This window comes from Marmota flaviventris, chromosome 16 (genome assembly GCF_047511675.1).
Source record: "Marmota flaviventris isolate mMarFla1 chromosome 16, mMarFla1.hap1, whole genome shotgun sequence".
NCBI lineage: Eukaryota > Metazoa > Chordata > Mammalia > Rodentia > Sciuridae > Marmota > Marmota flaviventris.
In genome coordinates, this window is record NC_092513.1 from 31792602 (window position 1) to 31812158 (window position 19557).

The following is a 19557-nucleotide window of genomic DNA, read 5'->3' on the forward strand; positions in this document are numbered from 1 at the left end:
CAATTGATTATAGTGAAAGGAAGCCAAGTATTTACTTAAGTGAATTATTTGCATATTATGTAATATGTGTTACATACACCTAGGTAAGAGCATAAATGTTCATATCTAGCTAATTATTAAAGCAAGTCTTGGCTTCATTCCTTTCCTAATATTTCTATGGACAGGATTTACATAAATGACTCGAATTTAATACATGTCTCTTCAGTGCTCAAATCTATGTCTGGCTGGGAGCTTCTACCTACACCATCTCTGATAATTCTCTTCACATTTCTTTGGGGGTGATCCTGCTTTAAGATCATGGAAGATTTATTTAATTATGTGGGTCTTAATTTCTCATTTATTAAATGAAGTTTGGAGAAAAAATTATTATGAGTTCCCTCCTAACTTTGGTAAATTATGATTCTATATTCCATTTGTCCATCTAGTATGTTACTGATTTCTCTGGTACCTGGCAATGGGATGAAAGCATAAAATAGATGCAATCCTTGTATTATTCCATTTGTAGAGAAAACAGGATGGGAGTTCTCTGTCAGAGTAAAGCCTCAACAAGGAGAAGCATTGGGCTGAGCTCATGCAGGACATGCCAAGAGCCGAGACTCCAGTTCTCATTAATCCTACTCCCAGAGGGAAGATCCTTCATTCAGAGAGGGGTACTTCCTTTGCTCTGTTAGTGAGCTGTGTGAAATACTTCTCAGCTCAATCAATCTTCTCTTGTGTGATTTTTCGGATTTATCTAAGAATGGCTCAAGGGACTTGGTGGATAATTATATTGTATGAATCTATGGTTAAATTAAAAAAAAAATACTAATAAGGAAAATGATTTTGAATTTGTGATGTAAAATCTACTTGATTTATAAGATTGCCCTTCATCTTAAAATAATATTATGTTTTCAGTATGAAAATATCATTAGTTTTATGAAAATGTTATGCCACAATTAGGATATGAGGTATGCCCCTCAAAACTCCTATGTTGATGCAGGAAAGTTCAAAATTAAAAAGACTGGATTGTGAGAGCTTTAACCTAATCAGTTCATCCTCATTTGAACAGATCAAGTGCTTAGTAACTATAGGCAGTTTGGAGCATGGCTTGTGCAATGGGTCATGGTGGGGGGCGGGGCGGGATGTGGATGCCCTGAAAAAAAATTATCTACTCTGTGGCCCTTTCCTGCCTCCATTTCCCAGCTGCTGTGTCATGAGTAGCCGCCTTCTCCTAAGCCTTTCCACCCACCAAGAAGTTCTGCCTCACCTCATTCCCAGAACAATGGAGTCAGCCCACCATGAACTAATCTCTGAAATCATGAGCCAAAATAAATTTTCCCTCCTCCAAATGTTTCTTGTCATGTGTTTTGGTCCCAGTAACAAAAAAAACGGAGTGAGTTGTTGAACAACAAAGAAAATCCCAAGTTGAATAAGGAAGGGAAAAAAAAAAGTTTGCTCTGGACCATTGTAAAGCCATTAAAATATTCTCAACTGAAGGGTTCCAGACTATTTCAGAGACAACCCACTTTGAAATTAGTCATATATATGGTATTCCCCAAATCGCATTCAGATCAGGATATTCCCTTAGTAATGCCAGTGTCACGTACTTTCTCCCTCCTAGTGTCCCCATATATAATATCAAATTGTTCTGACATTTAAGGCTCCAAAATTTACTCTCTTCTTCTTATGACAGTAAAAATTGACGTGTTACTTTTGGGCCAATAAATTTAATAGTATTGTTTAGCTATACTGCACTTTTGTTTTCAAAATATTTTCACATATATTCATAAAATACCATTTCAAGAGATAAAGGAGGTAGTTTATTTTTTCTATTTCTAAATTGAGCTATAAGAAAAATTTGACGAAATTTATGTTTTCTTTCTTAGCTAAATGCTAGAGTAGAAGAAGGCAGATGACTTGAAAGTGAAGTAGAATAACATTCCAGGAAACTTTAACCCAATATGCAAGGGGGGAAAGGGTTTACATATTTAGAACAGAGGTAATATTCCAGTCTGGCTCTAACAACAGAGTTTATGGGAGAAGGAAATGAGAGAGAGAGAACGAACGAGAGAGAGAGAGAGAGAGAGAGAGAGAGGTCTAGACAATGACAAACTGTGGAAGACTGAATGTCAGAACTAGGATGCTAGAATTCATTTTGTTAAGACTAAAAAGTTCATTATGATGATCAGGAATGCAAACTTACAAACACAAAATTGGCAAAGGGAGAGAAAGAAAACTTCACTTTTACTTTTTTTCCTTTAGTTTGCATAAAGGTGTCTAGTCTCTCACACACACACACAGCACACTCACACACACACAAGATGACATGGTTCGGTCAACTGAGCTCTAAACCTTGCTAAGAAAGGAAGTCCTGTTTTTTAAAACTTCTGGCATGATCAGAGTTGATTTCCAGAGGTTGGTCATCAGCAAAGAAAATCCCAAGTAATAAGGAGGAAAAAAAAAATGTTTGCTCTGGACCATTGTAAATCCATTAAAATGCTCTCAACTGAAGGGTTCCAGACTATTTCAAAAGCAATCCACTTTGGAATTTAGTCATATATGGTATTCCCCAAATTGCATTCGGATCAGGATATCCCCTTAGTAATACCACTGTCACGTTCTTTCTCCCTCCAGTGTCCACACACATAATATCAAATTGCTCTGACATTTAAGGCTACAAACTTTACTCTCTCCTTCTTATGATAGTAAAAGAAACTAGTCCCTGTTGACTCTAAGCACTGGAAACCTCATGCAATTCATGGTGAGACACACAGGTCACCAGGTAGTCACTGAAGTCAGTTCATGGAGGAAGGTTTTAAACACTCAGATTTCAGCCTCTCTGGTTTGATATAGGAAGTTTTCAATTATGATTCTTACCAAGAATGTGATTTTTGGAACATCCCTCAGTCCCTTAAATTGGTTTCCTTCTCACCCTCTCCCATCACCTCTTTTCCTATGGAGATTAAGGAATGTATAAAATACAACCTGTTACTGCCAGGAGGGATTACTACTATATATTATCACTCAAAGCTCATTAACCTCGAAGCCCTGCTAACTAAGAAAATCCTCTCTAATGAGGTTTCCCTTGACTGCACTAAAGAACAAAAGGTCTAAAAGTTTTCCCTATTACCAATGTTCCTCAAATTATTGCACTGTAATTAAAATGTAACTTTAAGGCCAAAGAAGAAGGGGGAAAAATGGTTTAAATTTTGGTTTAAACCCTAAAAAGACCTTGTACAGAACTTCTACTTCATCGTTTGGTAACAACTAAACCGCTGAAAGCCATTCATTTTGGGGAGGATGATTTTCTTTCTTTCTTTTATTTTTTCAGCACACCTGGTTTGTATCTAACACCCCTCAAGACACGTAGATGTGGATTCATATGATGCAGGAGGAAATATGTTTGAAATATTCACTTGTACAAATGAAAAGTGAATTTCTCACCTTTAATATGAAGAGACACCTTCTTTGGATACAATAATCCCCTAGATAATTGTACAAGTAAATTTTTCTTGGCTGAGAGAGACCTAGTAACTAGAATTAGTATTAGTAAACTGATGGGTCCTAATGTATTTCTTATTCATAGCCCTAGCATCAGGGTTATTTGTATGGTTGTATCCCAGGACTTTTAAGGAGTAGAGATGCAGATAAAACAAACAGAAGGAGCTGTGTCCCCAGGAGAAATTTATAATCTGGTGAAGTAGCTAGAATTAAGTATCCTCACCTCTGAGCTTTGAGTTTTTAAATGCCCAAAATGCAAATAATAATTACCTCTTTTAGCTTCCTTGGAAGGCTGATTTATGTGTGTAGCATGTCCTCAGAGGAACAGAATAAAGAGTTAGGGACTCTCAGGCTGGAAATGAAGGCTGAGAAGGGAACACCACGGCTGTTTCTGAAATGGTGAAGGGACCGGCTGAGGGGAATACAACCTTGACCACTGAATCCTGGAGGACTAATTAACAACCCTAGGCTTTCTTGAAACTCAAACAATTTAAATTTAAGACATTAAAGATAAGTCTTATTTCACAAAGGGAGAGTAAACACATGGCACTCGTTAAGCAAAAATCATTGCAATCTGTAAAGAGAGAAAACTTTCAAATATGGATCGTACTTTCATAAGCAGGTTTTAAAGGATACTAAGGTACTAAAGACACATCCCTGGTCTTTTCATTCAGGTCAAGAGGAAAAACCCGTGGACCATTCCATAATGTAACAATAAAATTCTGGCTTATAAATCACACTGGATTTATTCATTGTAGTGTTTTTCATATTTTCCTTGGAACTGAAAAAAATAATCTGTTGAGAGAAAATGATAAAAAAATATACAATAGGAGATGTCTTCACTGTGTTCGCAGGACAATGGGAAATGGGGAAAAATAAAGTAAGTGATGGACATGCTAGACTGTGATACTAATGCCACAGCTTTTATACCCAGAGATTTCTAAGTTTTAGAAAACCAAATTACAAATAGATACTTTGTATTAGATTTACAATGAAAATCGAAATACACTCTACTCTCAAAGAATGTCAAAATTGTTGCATTTCATGGAAAAAAAAAAACTTTATTGTGAAACCTGAAACATATATTCAAGTATCAATTTTAGTACTAACGAATTTAATATGAAAAAGTAATTTCCCCATAATGAGCTAAAATATCTGCCTGCTATACTGGAGAGAATACCGGTATTTGTATATCACCATATAATTGAAAAATTTAAATATAGCCAGGTATGTTGGTAATGCTTATAATCCCAGCAACTCAGGAGGCTGAGGCAGGAGGATCACAAGTTTGAGGGCAGCCTCAGCAACTTAGCAAGATCCTGTCTCAAAATGTTTTTGAAAATGTTTAAGAAATTTAAAAAAGGGCTGCGTATGTAGCTTGGTGATAAAGCTTCCCTGAGTTCAATACCCAGTATCAAAAATAAATAAACAAATAAATAAATAAATAAAATATCACAAAAGTGCTTTGAAAAGTAAACCATATTCTAAAACCACTTTAGCAATAGAAGTTGTTAGTAACATTATTTCTATAATTCAGGAAATTCTCCTGATCTTTATTTATGTAAAAATAACAAAAACAAAGAACAATCAAAAAACAAAACAAAGAAAATACAATAAGAAATATAGGTAAAAATACAATAATCCCCTAGATAATAGTACAAGTAAATTTTCCTTGGCTGAGAGAGACCTAGTAACTAGATTTAGTATTAGTAAACTGATGGGTTCTAATGTATTTCTTATTCAGAACCCTAGAGTCAGAGTTATTACATCAGTATATTGCATTTCTACACTTTGGGCAAACTGAGTAAATGCATAGGGGGCCATTCCATGAATTATAGGAATAATGGAACCATGTTCTAGATATTCTGAAGCCTACTTCATGTAAACCCAAGGACAATGAGTATTCATGACTCTCTCACTAGAATGGAGAGCCTAGCTTACTAGATGCAATATACTGAGTGTTGCCCATGTGTCACTGGACCCTGGTGCACAGTGTGAATACGAGGCCTTTGGTGGAATGGTGAGTCCATTTGGATTGAAAAGTATACCATTACCAGCAGGCACCGCCCTGCAGCCTGAATGATTCTGTGATGGCATTCATAGCTCCTGCTCTATAGTTGTTTGTAATTTCCTGAAAAAACAACCAATCACCAAAGAATGATTAAAATTCAATACAAGAAAGTATGTAATCGAGTACTAGTTTTTGTAAGACAAATTTTAAGGATTAGAAAAGAGAGAAATTATGCACTTTGAAAAATGACAGAGTTAGCTGGCCTCCTTTTCAGTACCCTCACCAACTTCTCCTTGTATTTGCTTCCACCATGAGAACTTGGGGCAGAAGGCAGTTCAGTTGCCAAGATGGGGCTGTTTCATATAACCATTATACCCAAGAGTGGCCATGCGTGGACTTCTTATGATCCAATATTTAAGGAACCCTTAATAATTTCAGGGTCTTTTAAATTGGTTGATCAGAAGTAGCCCCCAGGGACAATGTCTAGATTAAGAAACCATTGTTAAAAAATAAATTGGACATACATATTCACAAATATTCATGCATATATGCATACATATGTGCTTTCTATAATATTTCCTCATGCTGTAAAATCTTTTCTGATGTTTCTCATAAATACCTAAATTAAATCCATGTTCCTTTTCTCAATGAACTCTTTGGGAACACACACACACACACACACACGTTCACCCATATACTCTTAATTGAGCATACTTAGTCTCCAGAAAGTAACTCTAAAGAGGAAAGTGACTATAATGCTATAACTTGGCATTGACTGTTGAGTTTCTTAGCAATCAGAACAAATTATAATTTTTTTCCTCTCTGGTAAATGTTTGCTCAGTGGCACAAAAAGGTGTGAAAGCAAGTGCTGGGGAAATGGTGAGGACCTCCCCCAACATCCTCCTTGCCTTCATACAGTTTCCCAATGTGCAGGCAGATATGCCAGCCTTCATCTACAATGATGCGGGTCAGTCTTAGGAGAACAAATCATTTGTGGGATCTCAAATTCACCCAGCCTGGCAAGCTGCAAATGGTCTGACACATTCAGCTGCCAGGAAAGTGGAAGGCTTTTACCTAGAGTGAACACAGACTTCTCAAATAAAATACTGCTGGTGTTCTTTTACATACACACACACAATCTTTTTTTTAAAGAGAGAGAGAGAGAGAAATTTTTTTTAATATTTATTTTTTAGTTTTCGGCGGACACAACATCTTTGTTTGTATGTGGTGCTGAGGATGGAACCCGGGCCACACGCATGCCAGGCAAGCGCGCTATCACTTGAGCCACATCCCCAGCCCCACACATAATTTTTAATCCATTTTCTGTTTATGTATTTTTCCATTAAAGAGCAGTGAAAACCATAAACATCTATGAAACAGGCAAATTCTTTTGTGATGTGAGGATTTTAAAATAAAATATGATCTTAACTCCAGTAGATATATCCCCTTATATATACCTTGTTCATGTTATGTCAGTAGCTTCTAAAAAAACGGGGAAAAATAGACATTTGTCCCATCATTTATTTAATTCTTTATTTATCTATTTAGTTTTGGAACTGGGAATTGAATCCAGAGTTCCTTAACCATTGAGCCACATCTCCAGTCCTTTCTATTTTTATTTTTTATCTTGCTAAGTGGCTTAAGTCCTCACTAAGTTGCTGAGGTGTGTCTTAAACTTTTAATCCTCCTACTCTAGCCTCCCAAGTCTCTGGTATTAGGTGGGCACCAGTACACCTGGTTCATCTTTTCAATCTACTTCACAGCATTGTTGTAACTGTGAAATGAGATATAGTAGATATAAAGCTTTCCCAATTTTTGCTTATAATCAGGTCTATGTGACTGATTGTTCTTGATCATTTAGAGAATACATACTGTGACAAAGATATAAAAGTCTCAGCTAATGATTTTATGGAAATAAAACCATGTAAACATAAATGAAAGTAAAACAATTATTTAATTTATTAACATCCCTAAACTTAATGGTTTAAAATAATACACTTGCATCTTCTCAGTTGCTTGTGTTCAAGAGTTTGATCTTAGCTGGATTTTGTGTTTCAGGGTCTCTCACAGACTACAGCCATGGGCTGGGGTCTCATCTGAGGGCTCAACTGCAGAAACATCATCTTTCAATTTCACTGACCTAGTAGCTGGGAAAACTAAGCTCCTTGTGGACTGATGTGCTGAGAACTTCAGTTTATTGCTGGCTGTTGGCCAGAGGCTGTCCCAGTTCTTCGCCATGTGGGCCTCTGTAATTTCACTGCTTGCTTCATTGAAGTCAACATGATAGAAAGAAAGTCTACCAGAAAATTGGAAGTCATGGTCTTACATGACTGAATCATAGAAGTGACCTGAAATTACTCTTAGAGCATTCTATTTGTTAGAAGAAAGTCAGCATGCGTAGACCACACTCAGGGAGAGAGGACTGAACAGGACAAGAATTTCTGGACTCTGGAATCATTTGAAGTCATTTTCAAAGACATTTGCTACAAATATTATTTTATTTTATGTGATAATACCAATGTTTCTTAAAAATTCATTTCCATTAAAATTCAACTAATGCAATATTATGTTTACTTTGTAGCATATGCAAATTTGGAAATACAAACTTTTTTTTCCTGTTCTCAAATTCTAAACCCCTGTATTCTAGTTATAATACTAAGTTATTATTATAATGAATTCACTAGAAAAAGCCACCATACTATGATGTAAGGAAATTTAGACACATAAGACAGTGTCACCATTCTCTATTATATTATAATTAATAAGGGACTTGAATTGGTATACTTGCTAAAAGTTACATACTACCATATGATATTTTAAAATCGTAAGGCTCTGAAAGATAAATGAAAACAGAGTAAAAGCTGTGACATTGGGATTAGGACAAATTGTTATGGGTGGAAATAATCTAGAAAACTCCAAAGAAATGGAGGGACAGTAAAGCTTGGTCATTGGTACTGTGTATTATTTTACAAAGAGAAGGAGAGAGAATGTCCCAGATGTGATGCTACATGAGTAAAAGCATCCAGAGGTGAGGTTGTGCACAGTACCTTCAGAGTGAAAGGTTACTTAGACTTAGCAGGAGACTTATATAAAGGATCAGTAAGGAGTAAGGTGGAAAGCTCAAGTCTGTATTGTGAAACATCTTAAAAGTCATTCTCTGGAACTTAGACTTGATTTTTCCAACACTGGGGAACTGCTAATGGCTATTGAAACATGAGATGATGATGTTAAAAAAAATGTAGGTAACCTGAATGTATAACGCCATGAAGGGTAAAATTTGAGTTACAATCAAGACTATTTGCCTATTGGAGGGGTATTTCTATCATTGTAAAGGATGCATGCTGGTGTCATGTTGACTTAAGATCCAAAAGTGCCTCTATTTCTTAGTGGTTATGTGGTCTTGTGAAGATACACAGTCTTTAAAACCTCATTGCAAAATGGGAGGTAACAGTATTATTAGTATTATAGTCTTGACTATTAAACAAAAAGATGAGTTTTACAATCTTAGAAAAATATCTGTATAAAGTTCTTGTTAATTGTTATACATCCTTAGCACTATAAATATTATTATTAATGTCATTTCAAAGAATAGAGTTAAATAGTAAAAATTTAAAGGGCCACCTCTCAAACTCTGTGGCTTTGGTCGGGTCACTTCACCTGCCACAATTCTGTCGGACCATTCTTCAGTTCTATCTTAATACACCCAGGTGAGTACACCTCACAAAACTGAGCAAAGCATTGCTTGTTGGAATTAATGGGGCAGAACTTTTAACTTCAAAGATATCAGCATCTTTCTCAAAATCAATGGAAGCATATGTCCCTTAATAAGCTCATGTTATTATATTAGTAAGCATTCATTGTAGTTTGAGATTGCAACAGCTTTTTGTCTTATTAAGTATATCACTTTTTTTTTTTTTACATATCTTTCTCTTTCATTTACTCATTCTTAAAAAAAAAACAAGAAAGAAAGAAAAACTCAACCAGGTGCAGTGGCACATGCCTGTAATCTTGGCTCAGGACACTGTGGAAGGAGGATCACAAGTTAAAAGTCGGATGCAGCAATAGGGCAAGGCTTAGACTGGGGCTTCACAGGATGTAGAATTGTTTTTTCCTAAATTTGAAAGAAAAGGAAGTTTGCAAATTGTTACCGCTGTTGACCGGTGACGAGTTCTTGCTTCCCCAATGTTGAAGAATAACACCAAAGAAGCACGCCGAGGCAAGGTCAGAGTAGAAATTAGAAGTTTATTAAAGGACAGCAGAAAAGACTTCTCCCGGAGGAAGAAGGGGACCCAAGAGGTGGAATCCGTGGAAGGGATGTTGTCTCCCCTTTTTATAGTTCTTTCAGTGATGGAATGTAGGTGGGAAGGACCGAGGGGTGGGACACAGGTGGGCCAAAGAAGTAATCTGGTCAGGAAGGACTGAGTCAGCACCTTTTTGCTGGGGGCTGTTCATTAACATTTCTTTGAGGTGGACTTTGGCCTAGGGCCTTTTCGGGACTTCATTAACATTCCATGAGTTGTCCTGCGTTTCCTGGAATCATTGCCAGCATGGCCTCCATTTTAGATTTCACTCGGTATTAGACCCGATTTACCTAACTACACTGACTACCTAACTTTAAATCTGGCTTCAAAATGACATTTCTATTATAGTTAGTTTTGGGAGATATTAGAGAAGATAAAAATACTTCTGCTTTACCATCTTTCACCAAAAGTCTTACCTATGCTGTTGAATTTCTCATTTACTATATTGGATCCACTAAATAACAACTATAATGTTTTATATATTAATTTTAAGAAATTATTTGATTGTTACTTGAAATTAGTTTTCCAAGTCTAAGTGGCAGAATGAAATTTTCTATAAGCCCATTTTCTGCAGCATAACTGAAGAACATTTTCTGCATAAAGGTTAGCAACACTGTTCATCAACCATCTGCAAGGCAAGGGCATCTTAGAACTTATCAGGTAAAAAGAACTTGTTAGTGCTACAAGATAAAAATAATGATGACAAGTGTGTATTTACTAAATATTCCAACATAAGTATATGAGATAAAAATAACAAAAAATTATTAATTAGAAATTTCATGCCCAATACAAGAGGTAAATAGAGGGAATCTGTATCTTGTTTTCATATGTAAACTTCTTCAAGTCTATTGGTCAATATTGTTTCATGACTTTCCAAGTTATGTGTCTAAACTAAGTCTGTGGAGCATCTCCAACCCCATAATTGACTATAGTAGTTGTCTTCTTGTCTTGCTTTCTATTTCCTATCATTTTCCAATCGTTTTTACTGATCTTACTTGTGCCTGGAAACTGACTTGAATAATTGCCTCTTTAGCTTATTATTTGGTTCTGGATTTTAAAATGTTGATGTGTTTAAAGATGCCTCAAAATCATTTTGTTGGATATAATAAGAAAGAGAAAATATGAATAAATCAGGCTGATAGAAAAGAAATCTCCAATGCATTAATGATGGAATAAATGGGTGTAGCAACGAGACATCTGATCTGGTTTGAGATGAATAAAGAAGTAAGAGGAGGTCATTTTTTATTACTACTCACTGTCTCCATATCATAATGATAGAAGATGCAACTGGTTAATCTTAGAATAAATAGGTTGATTTACCATTCTTAATTCATTCAGAAGTTAAAATATCACAACTTTTTTCATAAGTGAAAAAAATATACCAAATCATTCCACTATATTATCTGAGTCCTTCACTGTGCTGCTTTCCAAGGAGATGGATTGCTGGGAGCCATTAGCCAAGTAGGTATGACAATTTCCTTGCCAGCGTACCCCATGTTACTGACATGTTGCAGCGACATTGAATGTAGGTGACCTTGCTCAAGGACCAAGGCAGATTAGGGTGTTCCCGGTTTTAAGATAATCGTGTTTAGGGCGTTCCCAGTTTAGGTTCCAGGTTTAAGGTTTAAGATTATTCCTGCTGGGAATAGGGCGTATCCTGCTGCCTGAGTTCCCCTTGAGTTCTCACGGGATTCAGACAGTATATTTTGGGAGACAGAAGCCCAGTGGGTGTGGATTTGGGCAGAGAACGTGGATTTGGGCAGAGAACGTGGATTTGGGCAGAGAACGTGGATTTGGGCAGAGAACGTGGATTTCCCCAGAACGTGATTGTAGACGGTTGGTGTGAGTTCGGGAATAAAGAGTTGCTGTTTGAATCTACAAGCTGTGTGGTGGCTCCTGATTGTGTGCCCAGCCAGACTGCGGCATTTGTGCCCATCCAGACTGTGGCAATGGATTGATAGCAAGTCCCAGTAATTTGGGGGTATGATATCAGTAGATTTCAAAGTGACTTTGGTGACCTTTCATTACCTGGGCATTCCCAGCTGATAGGAACGTTCTTTCAGGATTCTAGGGTTAGATCCTCAGTCACTTTCTAAACAAATAGAGAGAATTCTAAACAGGGAGAATAGATACATTAGTAATAATTGAAGAGAAAACCATTCAGTGAAAATGGAAATAGTTACTTTCAAAGTATTCTGGCACTTGACAAAAATATAAATATATGTTACCAAACAGGAGAGATTTAAAGCTTCCTAGAGCAATGTCTTTAGATGTGGACATAGAAAGGCTTTCTTTAAAGAAGTAAACATTATTTTCCACCAATTTCCATATTTCTAGAAAACGTATGTCTCCTGTCCCTGAATACATAAACCTAATTAATCCCCTTCCTTTGGGTCAGTGTAAAATCAAACAGAAACTTTACAGCTATCTCCTCGATGTTTCAACCCAATTTTTCATTTTATTCTTCTGATTGGCAAATGTATGGATTCCCCAGTCACTACTGGCAGACCCCATATAATGAAAGGATGAGTATTGTGAGTGAGAATACCCTGAACATGAGTCCAGTAAAGAATTCATCAAGGTCTTCCATTTTCCCTAGTTGATAATGTAAATTAGTCTAAGAAAACATTCAATTCTGAAAGAATGACTTGTGCATGTATTACAAGGGTCAGCAAACTAAAGGGCCAGATTGTAAATATGTAAATTTGTAAATATGGCTTTGTGGGCCATATGGCCTTGGTCCTAACTAATCGACTCAACTGTAGTAGCACAAAGGCAACCACCGACTAGAGGTAAACAAATGAACATGGCTTGGTTCCAAAAACAACAAAACAAAACAAACTTCAATTATGGACATTGAAATTTGAATTTCATATACTTTTAAAAGTCATGGAATAAGTTTTCTTTTATGTTTTAAAATTATTTTTAGCTGTGGGCTATATGAAAATATTCAGCACAATTGGCTTGGGGGCCCTGGCCTGCTATCCCTTGGTCTATTTTGTTTCTTTATCTCCTGTGATAGTTAAAAAATCAAGACCCAACTGGGTACATTATTATATAATTAAAAAGGAACATCGTGACTACACACACACACACACACACACACACACACACACACATTGAAGGTAGAAATGAAGATAAGAACCAGAATCCTGATACCAGAAGGAGCCTGAAGTAGTCACCCCGACTTCCCATCTTCAAAGAAGAAAAGGATCAGAAAGATGCCTTCAAAAGACCATTGTCATAGTAGCTGTCATAGAAGGTAGGAAATTACTATTCAGGTGCCAGAAGAAAGAAAATCTGTATGGTGTAAAATGAAGATCCCAGCCCATCGGGACCTTTGGCAAGGTTCTTTTATTAACCAATGAAATCTATGCCCTTAAACTGAAAACAGTACCTCAATATTATTTTCTTCAGCTGGATATTTAGTAGAGGGAACACACTACTTAGTTTGCTTCTCATAAAAATCTATATTTTATGGCTAAGAACTCATGAAGACTATCTTGTTTTGCATTTCTCTAGCTTTTGTCATTCATGATCTATAGTATTTATTTGGCAAGTTTACTTGATATTTTCACATCATAATCATTGCAATGATGATTATAACACAAATAAACATGCCTAAGACAAGTTTGGTGATTTACCAAATGCTCAATAAACGTATCTTAACTTCTATCTTTATACAGAACTTCTCAATATGAGTGCTCTACAGGTCTTAATAAATTTCAGACAGATGACAATGGTAAAAGCACCCCTTGTTCTTTTGCTTAAACATTCAAATATGTGTGTGTGTGTGTGTGTGTGCACGCATATGTGAAAACAATTTCTTATTGTCCAAAGAGAACTATCTTTAAAAAGAAATCTATCATTGATTTTTTTTTCCTAGGGCTAGTCTAAATTTTCTTCCCTGATAATCCCGATCTCACAGCCAACATATAATAATCATAAAACAGTTTATGCTCGTCCTTGACAACATTATACTGGATTACAATGTGGTGACCCATCCATTACGTGAGAACAGTGTAACACAAATGGACTTTCCACATCTGCACAGAAGTTTTCTGAGCTGGGATTTACTTCACAGGCTTTCTGCCAGTGTTTCAGTATTTCTGTGTCTGCTCTTTGCTTTTATTCTACAAATAGGACAGAGTTCAGAGAAGGTCATAGTTTTATTTTCTTTCGGAGCATTTTGCCCAGTCTAAATATATTTCTGGATTATAGTGGGTCAAGAATCCCACACAATTTCTAGATTTGATAAACTAAGGTTCATGATAAAAAAGAAACCAATAACATCGGAAAATGAAGCTTTGGTCAGGCAAACTATTTTTTTTAACAAGAAAAAATATTCTCTGCTCTGTAATTTTTTTCTTGAATATTTGCTTATCATGCTCAAGTACAAGGGAGGAACAGAGAGGAAAAGTTAATAGAGCTTTATTAAAAGATATTAGAAATGAAAAAGAAATATGCCTTTTAAAGTATATTGTAAATGCAAATGTTGTGAAATCTGTAAGAGTTGGAGGAAATTGAAAAATTTATCCTGCCATCTTTTAGGGAATAAATATGGGTAAATTATGAAAACCAATTAAGATATAAAAACAGCAGGCTTGATGGTTTCAAGGCAAGAGATAGATAGCAGATCAAAAGTTTCAGGAAGAGACAGAAAGATCTCTTAGCTTGCAGCAAAGAAGAGCATATGAAGTTTGTCAGCCTTAGCAGAAACTAATAGGAGGTGAAAGCGTAAAAACATGAAATGATCAGAGAAAATGAATGTGAACCTTCACTGCAGGAAGACTGGAAAAGTTTTCCTTTAGTTAATGGTGAGAATGAAAAGAAAGAGACAAAGAGCAAAAGGTATTATGAGGACAAATTTTGGCAAATGCCTACAAATTGAATAGAGTAGAAATTTCCAAATGTTATCACCTAAGAGTTATGCTTTCTTTTATCCCTTCAAAGCTAAGTCAATTTTGGGGGAAAGAAAAAAAAGAAAAAACATTTCAAGGTTCAAAATAGATCCTATTAATCCTCTCTGTTAAAAAGATATGCAAATATGTAATCCAAACCACCACCTTTAATTTTAGACTTGTGGCTAATCATAGAAGTTAAATACAATTTGAAACATCTGTGCTAGCAAATATATTTGCATTTGACTATTTAGTGTTCAATAAAGATAGTCACATTTTCAGGGTACTAATTTTGATGAGAATCTTTGTGAACTTCCCTTGAATATTGAAAATATTCTATGACTACATGGCAGAAGTGATTCGATGCCAGTTTCTGAGTCCAGATCTTAAGTAACAGGTCACTTCTACTTTCTGTTTCCAGAATGCTTGGATTCCTGAACTACCAATGAGTAGTCAAACTATCCTATTGAAGATAATGTTTGGAAATGCCTGGAGACCTCATGGATGTGGAGAGAAACATTTAAAGCCATTCCTTCATCCTTCTCCATCCTCATGCCAAGCATGTGAATAATGACAGTAGGTGCCCTCCAGATTAACCTGGCTGCCAGTTAAATGTCAGCTGAGCCTGGTCCACCTTCCTGAGCCACAGAATGATAGGATACATAAAATCACTGTTGTTTGAAGTCACCAAGTTCAAGGAGCATTTCTCAGTCAGCAACAGACAGCTAGAACAGAACAGAATTGGTTCCTGGAAGTAAACTACTACTGCAACACAGATCTCAAAGGTGTGGGAAGGAGACCAGAGGAGGTACACTATAGGAAGTGGCTGAAAGGTTGGTCAACCCTATTGTCTGAGACAATATGGGAATGAATTAGAGAGGAGTAATAATAAATTCATACATTCTATGGGATAGATTTTTCTGAAAAGAACATAGAGTTCTAACTGACTTCTATCTATCTGCTTATCATAAAATATGAAAAGAGAAATGAAGGCGGTATTAATCTATCTAGAGAAGCATTCAGAGAAAATGTAAATGAACTGGGAATTTAAGGATTTGATATTGCCTGTCTCTCATTTTCTCATGTTTACCAAAGAATAGATTCTTTAAAAAGTCAGAAATAGACTTTAGAGTAGATCAAATCAAAAGGGTTACCAAAATAGGATGGATGACATCATGACAAATCTCTTTGTAACATGACTGAAAGACTTTGTTTTTTTTTCTTTAACTCAAAATGCTTTAAGGAAATGCCTAACAGAACTTCCAATGTTCCTTAGTATGTGCCTTATAATTAACAATAGATTTCTTAGAATCTTAGAACTGTTGTCCCACACTAACCTCATTGGACCCCAAAGTACTATAGAGGGTATCTCAAAGAGATTGCAATTGAATAGGTTTTATCTAATATAATAAATTGAAATTGATTCATTGAACTTTCACGAATTTTTAAGTAATTATACTAACAAAGAATAAAGAGTATGGTGAAGATACAAAATTAAGAGTCATTTGAAGTCTTAACCTTCTATATCAGAAGTTAAAAAATACACTACTCAGCTACTAATGTAGGGTGTTTATTTATAGAAAAAAAGGGTGATTTTGAGTGTAAGGCAAAGAGATTCAATAAATTATTTCCAGGGAACCAGAATGAGCAATAATCAATGAACCTATAGCATGCATCTAGGTAGGTTTCAGAAATGTTATGAGCTAGCTAGGTACTAATTCTTCTCCTTTTCAAGATGAAGTTTACCGTTGTTACAGGTAGGGTAGACAGGCATAAGTAGGAACCGTGGGAGTGGGTCACAGAGACAGAGTCACAAAGGTCACCTTTCTTAAGAAGACAGAATGTACAGTCAGCTCTCGCAAAAGAATAGGATGTCTCAACCAGGGATCATGGAGGTCTATACACTACAAGGCCAAAAAAAAAAAAGTACCATTTCAATCTCCCATATGCAAAACAGACCTTAAAATATAAATCAATCAGTAAATATCCCTGTGAAAACTGAGCGTTAAAACAGAGATATATCAACATACCACCTGGTTGCTCTCAATTAGGTCTGCAGATCAGGTAAAACCAGGAACTCTAAGGGTATACTGTCAGGACTCCTGGGAAACACAGGTGCCATTCTTACTCTGAAGGTGGACCATTCAGTGTCTATTAGAAATGTACTCTCACTTTTATTAAGCCTTTGATGTGTCAGCTGTACGTGTGTTTGTGGTCAGTAATCATAGTGGATTGGAACACAAAACCCAAGGAGCACAGTTCCTTCTGTGACATTCCCAACCTTCCCACAACACTATCTGTATGTACATGTTGTGTATGAAGAGTTAGATAACTACTCTTACATCACATGACTTGGAGAACAGCCACTACTCTTTGGTTCCTCCTGTCCATGGAGAGGTCCATTTGTAAATTAGCCAGGACCTCAGCCTAGCTTCCTGCTGAAAACCACCATCAACTTTCTGAGCATGTGTGTGAACCATTTGTAAATGGAGACTTCAGCTCTTTTGAATGTGCCCCAGTCGATATCAAGTGAAGCAGAGATAAGCCTAAAGTGAACATTCACACACACACACATAATAATAATAATAATAATAATAATAATAATAATAATGCCTTTGCATTACCATAAGCAATTGAGTTTGCCATATAAGTCATCTGTACATTTTTGTGAGATAGAGAAATTAATGTCTACTCCGTCCAGGATATCTATCAAGAACAGAAAGAATGATGGTCATAAAAATGGACAAATATCTTCATAGACAATGCAATCCTATGATTCAGATTAAAATAAAAATAAGTGAAGCTTTATATTAGTGCAGATTACATCATACTTATTATCCTTGCACTTAAGTTATAATACATATAAACATAAACAAGACCATTCAGAAGTTTCCTAATTCTCATTTTAGATGAAAGACATTACTACAGCAATGTTGAAAGTATGATTTTAGGTTGATCCCAACTATTCCTGAAGACCCAATAATCTGCAGAGACAATACATTCTATCAATACTGGAAAAGCAGACACATTTTCAAATAGAGAATACATAGTCCCTACCAAAATGAACAGAATGAAGGAAACAAAATAAAAGAAAAAAAATTCAGTTGCTAAGAGGAAAATGTGTTATAAGTATCCCTGCTATCAAAATGCCTTTGGTTATAGATAGAATAAATTATTATTGCCTTGAAGAGCACCATTCCCCTGAACAGAAAATAAGAAATTATCTAGAAGTAGAGATTGTATAAAATCTGCCAGTAAACAAGGTGGAGGCCTTTGAAATTCATGAAAAATGGTAGTGGATTGTATATGCACCCCTAGATAATTTTAAATGTACCATACCTGAGAATTTAAAAGGATAGACATGTATAGCTTACACCATTTTTTCTTTGTAAGTATGTGATTGAGAGGATTAAGAAAATAGAAAAAAAAAAATAAAACAAACTACAAATTTAACTATGCTCATTTAAAAAATACTCAGTCTCTAAAATAAACTTCTTATTGATATTATAATGGAAGATTTTTATGGAGGACTGCATGACTTTTAATACCCACATTCTTCTAGGGCTGCAAAATTGTTCTGTGCCCTCCCTGGTATTAAGACTCATGTTATTGTGTATCTGGACCTTATTCCGTTGCCTAATTTGAATATATTCTTAATAGGGATATAGTTTCTATAGGAAAAGCATTCAAATGCCATGAAGTCCAGTGAGGAAAGTAAACGTAAACACAGATGATAAACTATCTCTGATATTAAATTTGATATTTTTTTCTTTTTGCACGCACACACACACACTTTTTTAATTCTAATTTGTTATATATGGCAGCAGAATGCATTACAATTCATATTACATCTATATAGCACAATTTTTCATATCCCTGGTTGTATAAAAAGTATATTCACACCATTCGTGTCTTTATACATGCATTTAGGGTAATGATGTCCATCTCATTTCACATCCTTTTTACCCCCATGCCCCTTTGCCTTATCTAGAGTTTGTCTACTCCTTCCATATTCCCCCTCTCGATCCACTGTGAATCAACCTCCTTATAGCAGAAAAAACATTCAGCATTTGTTTTTTTGGGATTGGATAATTTCACTTAACATTATATTCTCCAACTCGATCCATTTACCTGCAAATGCCATGATTTTATTTTCTTATTGCTAAGTAATATTCCATTGTGTGTGTGTGTGTGTGTATGTATATATATATATATATATATATATATATATATATATATATATATATATATATATGCCACATTTTCTTTATCCATTCATCTACTCAAGGGCATCTAGGTTGGTTCCTTAGTTTAGGTATTGTGATTTGTGCTGCTATAAACATTGATGTGGCTGTGTCCCTGTAGAATTGTTTTTAAGTCCTTTGGGTATAGACCGAGAAGTGGGATAGCTGGGTCAAATGGTGGTTCCATTCCCATATTTCCAAGGAACCTCAATTCTATTTTCCATATTGGCTGCACCAATTTGCAGTGCCACCAGCAATATATGAGTGTGCCTTTTCCCCCACATCCTCGCCAACACTTATCATTGTTAAGTTCTTAATAGCTGCCACTCCAACTGGAGTAAGATAAAATCTTAGAGTAGTTTTGATTTGCATTTCTCTAATTTCTAGAGATGTTGAACATTTTTCATATATTTGTTGATTGATTGTATATCATCTTTTGAGAGGTATCTGTTAAGGTCCTTGATCCACTTTGAGTTGAGTTTTGTGCATGGTGAGTGATAGGGGTTTAATTCCATTCTGTTGCATATGGATTTCCAATTTTCCCAGCACCATTTGTTGAAGAGGCTATCTTTTCTCTAACGTATATTTTTGGAGACTTTATCTAATATAAGACAACTGTA